The sequence below is a fragment of the Arctopsyche grandis genome, chromosome 5 (assembly GCF_051622035.1).
Source record: "Arctopsyche grandis isolate Sample6627 chromosome 5, ASM5162203v2, whole genome shotgun sequence".
Taxonomy (NCBI): Eukaryota; Metazoa; Arthropoda; class Insecta; order Trichoptera; family Hydropsychidae; genus Arctopsyche; species Arctopsyche grandis.
Genome location: NC_135359.1, coordinates 33,008,963 through 33,015,170, shown reverse-complemented (window position 1 = coordinate 33,015,170; position 6,208 = coordinate 33,008,963).

Below are 6,208 nucleotides of genomic sequence, written 5' to 3'. Positions count from 1 at the left end.
ATTTTATTCAAGTAGAGATGTAAATGATCGGGAATTTTGAAATGAAGATTGGAAAGATTCCATTTTATTTTTATTTTTAAATGCATGGATAAGCAATTTAAAACCTTTGTCTTTGTATTACATAATATGAGTGATTGAGTGAGTGAATTATTTAGAATGAATATATTAACGAAGCCATAAAAATTGTGTAAAATAGTTTTAATGCATATTATAAAAATAACAAATATTTTATAATGTATCTTTTATGTTTCAAATATAATTTTTATATTTTTAGTTATGCGCTTAGCTAAAAGTTTATAATTTTTGGTGAAAACTAGACACGGTTATTTTTGTTTTGTATGTTGTTTTTTAATCACATGTTTCCGTTTCTAGTGTTTCTAATATATGTACATATGTATGTATCCATAATTTATTTTGGTTTATTTTTCTAAAATATAAAGTACATAATATGTACATTCAAATATATATTTTATGCAAATGTGCGTGTATCATTTCATTTTTAAAACCTTATTATTTTTTTACTATTTTCAAAAATCCTATTTCCTACTAAAATTGAAATGTGAAAACCAAATAAAAATATCGCAAATTTACATTTGTACCATGTATGTATATATTAAATCTCAATTTTATCTAGAAGTTCGAATGTTTTTCAGAAATGTAATTTTAGCTGAAAATATGATTATACAATAAATTACGATTTTTTTTTCAAAACCCACTAAATTTTAGATTTTATCAACAATTTGATTTTTTTTAATTACCAACAGCCGGCTAAAGTAAACACGCAGACCATAGATACAGAATAATTCTATATATGTATGTACATAGACGACTCGCTGGCTCTAAGAAGTGCTAGTGTGTTGAACTCCACTTAAAATCGACAAATTTATACCAACAATTTACACCAAATTTAAATCAACAGAAACCGCTATCCAATTGGTCGTTTCTGATTGGATGGAGGCGATGGATGAATCTAGCATGGTTGTTGGAGCAGTTTTTCTAGATTTTAAACGAGCGTTCGAGACAGTAGATAGGAATATTTTATTACAAAAATTATATAAGTTTATAATGGTATAGTATTTATAGAATAAATGGTATAGTATTTATTTATTTATTTATTGGGAAATTAACAGCGATTTATATTACATTTGCATGAGGTAAAAAGAAAAGAAGTAAGGCTAATTACAAATTTCCACGTTAGGATTTACAAAGTAAAAATACGAATCAGACGTTCAAACATAAGATACATAAGCGAGACAATAAATACTATAAAAACAATACTTAACAACTATTGAAAGTAAATAGGTATATTAAACAGAAATATTTATATTTATATATTTATATATATATATATATATATATATATATATATATATATATATATATATATATATATATATATAAATATATAATTCAATCATACTTAAATAATAGACGGCAAATAGTAAAAATTGATAAGGTGTTATCCTCTGAATTTTTAACACCTCATGGGAGGTATGAGAGGTATTTTGAATGTGAGTAGATTTAAGAGTATTGGAAGTATGTTAGATGAATTAGGATGGATGAGTATTAGAATTAGTCTAAATATTAGTACATTGTCTTTTGTTTATAAGTTAGATCATAAGTTATTACCTAAGTATTTTGATGATTATATAATAAGGAATAGAGATAAACATAGTTTTTATACTAGAAATAAGGACAAACTAGTTGTAAGTAGAGTAAGAAAGAATAAGACGGCTGGGGGTGTTTTTCACAGGGGTGTGCTCATGTATAATGCCCTCCCTGAGTGCATCAGGTCTGCTAAAAACATGGATGCATTCCTGCGAGGTGCGAAGAGACACCTCTGTGAGTGACAGTACATATAAGTTAATTATAAATTTTAGAGTTAAGTATAATAATTAAGATGTATTTTTAAATTAGCTTGATAGCTAAAATATATATAAATAAATAAGTATTCAAATTAACAAACTATTTTTTAAAAGAGTTTTAGGCTCATGTTCCGCATCGATATTATATACATAGCAATACATACATAAAATTGTTTGTGCCATTAGCTTGCATCGTTTCGATTATGGTTCCTATGAGCTTTTTTTTTATTGCAAAGACCCAAGAGCGTTCAATGAAAGTGAAAGAGAACCCTTCTCGGTCGTTTACTTGTGGAAAACAAGATTTTCATATTTAAAATAATATATTTGGAGCTCTCGCTCCCAAATAACGAGTGTTTACTTATTTAATTATACGGTAAAAAAAATACCATTTTACACAAAGAAAAGAAAAAAATACAATACTGTAACGTAGAAATTAGGTGAGTGGCGCTCGTGGACCGATGGTTTACTAGCGCAGATCACCTGATCTCTCGTTCCCGCCAAAATGGCCTCTACGAATGAATGGGCCGTATGCAACGGCCAATGTGATCGCCTGACTCATCGACCAATAGTTGTGGAGCCCAAACGGGTATAAATATGGAGCGCTCTCGGCTTGGAAACCATTCCGACCTGGAGCGCCGACGAGAGCACACGAATAAACACCTTCTACGACCCTCCTGCGTCTTTCTCTCCGATTCTGGAAGCCCCCTCTTCAGGTCCACGCAACAATACAAATAAAGTTAGTAAAACAAATGTAGAAAAATTTAAAGAAAGACAAAAAAGCAAACTGCAACATGTTAAAAAAAATGTTTGGATAAATCGCATTTTTGCTTACATCTACTTACATTAAATAAATCAAACATATAAAGCTCTTTACCCAGTATGTGCAATATTGACATGTTTCAATAGAAAAAACTGAATATATAATAGTGTTGCGTAGGGGTGGGTGGAGGATCCAAGTAAAAGGCCAACAGTCGTTTCACAGCATTTATTGATGATTAAGGAGATACACGCACTGTCAGTGCTCAGTCCAGAATTACCTGATATCGCCTACGTACCGCCTTATAAGGGGTAGATCTCTCAGGACGTCTAATCTGTTTACCTACTGTAAAATCACGTATTCGGATATGTATTCCCACGGTATGAGAAGTGTAATCATTGTTTAGCTTATCTCCACTTAGCCTGTCGCTAATCCTTGAAACCACTTATACCAGTCGCACGGTATGCACTTAGTTAATCCGTTAACAGATATCTGTTACAGATAACCCCTGAACGGTCACACAGTCTCTGGGATTCTATTCGCTTAATCCGCGGCGTACGTAACAATAGTATTAATAGTGGGAAAAAATCCTAAGTGAAAATACGTACTTTTGACTTTTGATTTGAACTGGACAACTACTTAGAGAGATTTGAAAGCTGAAAAGTACTATAAATGAAAGATAAAATACCCGACTATAGATTTCAATATTCATTTTGAACAGGAAATTAACTGATTTTGAGACATCGACCGAACAACACCAAGATATATGTATATGTAGAAAAATCGCGCCATTTTAAAAACATATATATCTCCGAACCTCGAGCCAATCAACATTTTTTATTACCAGATTCGGGTTCACTGGGCATAGATCTATATTCTATAATAAAAGTCATATCTCGTCTCTGAACCAAAAAAAGTCGCCATTTGTCGAACAGTGTTATTCTTCAATCATACAATTCGATAAATACATTTATTTATAGCCACAAAGTAGATATATGTAAAAATAATAAAATTGTTTTAAATGTGGATCAGAGGAACACATATGCAAATAATGCAACAGTGAGGTAGTGAAATGTATAAACTGCATTAAGGCTAACAAAAGACTAAATTTAAATTTAAAAACACAGCCTGATGGACATACAATGTGACATTTATAAAAGACAAGTACAGATATATTAAAATAAAATTAACTATAAGTAGCAATTAAATAAATTGTTGGAAATATGTATAAGTGCACAAGGATTTCGAAAACATAAAGATGAAATTATAGTTATGAAATGAAACTATACAGTAATAATAATAATCCAATATTTATAGGATTAACAGAAACACACGTAACAGAAGAATATGAAGATCAAGAAGTTAATATTGTAAATTATAAAATAATTAGATATAATTCTGATTCGAAGCACAGGGGAGGAGTTTTATTAATGATTAGGAATGATATTGTTTATGAAAATGATAAAATAACTAAATATAAAGGTACTTATTGGTCAATAAAAGTCAGAATTCAACTAGAGGAAAAACAATTTGTTATTAATCTAATCTATAGATTTCCTAGTAGCAAGGAGGCAAAATTTCTCGAATATTTAAATGAAATGGGTGAAGACATCGTGGATAGAAATCAAAATGGTTTATTATTAGGAGATTGGAATTTTAACTGGGCTAATGCGAATGACGTCTATACCAATAAACAAAAAAAAAATGGGTAATGGAAATGGGTTTTCATCACATAATTAAGGACTATACTAGAATTGCAAATATCTCCAAAACAATAATTGATCTGGTAATTACAAATATAAGAGGTATGTATTGCAAAGTCAAGGATGAACCTAAAATAAGTGACCATAATAACATATTGATACACGTGGATAACCAGAATGAAACAAGGGTTGACATGAAGAATGCTATATACAAAAAGATAAATTATGAAAGGATAAATAAAGTATTTTAAGTGTCAATATATTAACTAGTATAAAATATATGTTGATTGAATTGGATTAGATGAATGTGAATAAAACCTTAAAAATGTGCATGTTAGTATATATGTATATTTAAATTTGTTAAATATATATTTTGACAAATATTTGATAAGAGGATGTCATGTACATTGTTATAATTAAAGCCCGGACCCTGAGGGGGCTGTATATTGTTCAAATGTTGTAAATACATTGTTAAAGGTTTGCCAAACCTCTTTTACAAAGGATTTACAACAATTGAACAATAAACGGCACGCTTCCGGTCCTACTTCTGGTTATAACACTAGATGTAAGAATAAGTTAATAGTTAAGAATCTAAAGTTAAGTAAATCAAGGAGTATCCTGTACAGGGGTGTTGTTGAGTACAATGGACAGCCAGAAATTGTTAGAAATGTTGACAAAGTCGATAGATTTCTGGCATCCTCAACACCTTTGTTCCAGTGATATTAGATAATAAGTTTAGTTTATACTGTAGCTCTAAGTTATGTATATTAAAATTAGCTTTCTAAGCTATTCTAAATAAGATAAATAAATAAATGATAATGCTGCTGACATGATAATTTCATATTTAAAAAAAATAAATTTAACAAATTTTATAAACTTTTTTTGGACGGACTCTATTAAATTAATATATTTTAGTGAATAAAGAGAGGAATTTTATTTTAATTGACTTCTTACTATAGTAGCTAGGGCCGGCTTTACCTGGTAAGTAAAATATGCGCTGTATTGGGGCGCCGTCCCAAAAGAGACGGCCCAATTAATAAATACAATTAATTTTAAAATGGAAATCAGAATAGCGTTTAAGAAGGGTATTATTATGTATATAAAAGACTATGTATAACTAAATTATATTAAAAATAAAATGGGCTCAAAATTCAAATTAGGGAACAAAATCACTTTAATTTATTAAGTACCGGTGGCCGTAACTGTAAGGAAAGTGATTTAATAGAAAAATTTAAAATCGATTCGTGGACTCGTCGTTAGCGTAGGTCGAGGTTAGATATTTGAAAGATCTTTACCATGTGCCAAGGTAAAGGGTGAATGTCATCTTCCTGAAGTTCTGTGTAATCTTAAACTTAAGGTACCTGAGAAACTGAGAAAATCTCGCTCCAGAACTCTATTTCTGCCTATTCGGGCCATAACTAATGTGCTTGATGACTCGCCCCTTTCAAGAGTCATTCGATTATTTAACCTGCTTTCTGGGAGCCTTGCTGTTTTTACTGCATCATACAGTTCTGTCAGGCAGCATATTTTAAATGACTTCTAGCTACATTTGTATTTACACATGTTGTTTTCATTTTGTAATATTATTATTTAGCATAATGTGTATGTATGTTGGTTTTATCTTTATTTATATAATATATTTGCTATTTTTTATTTTTAAATATATGAATAATTTATCTTTATTTATGTATATTTCTGTTTATATGTATATGCATGTATAATGTGTGTATGTATATGGATGTATGTATTTGTATGTGTATGTATGTATGTGTATGTATGTATGTGTATATGTATATATATATATATATATATATATATATATATATATATATATATATATATATATATGTGTAGGTGTGTATGTATGTATATGTATATATGTG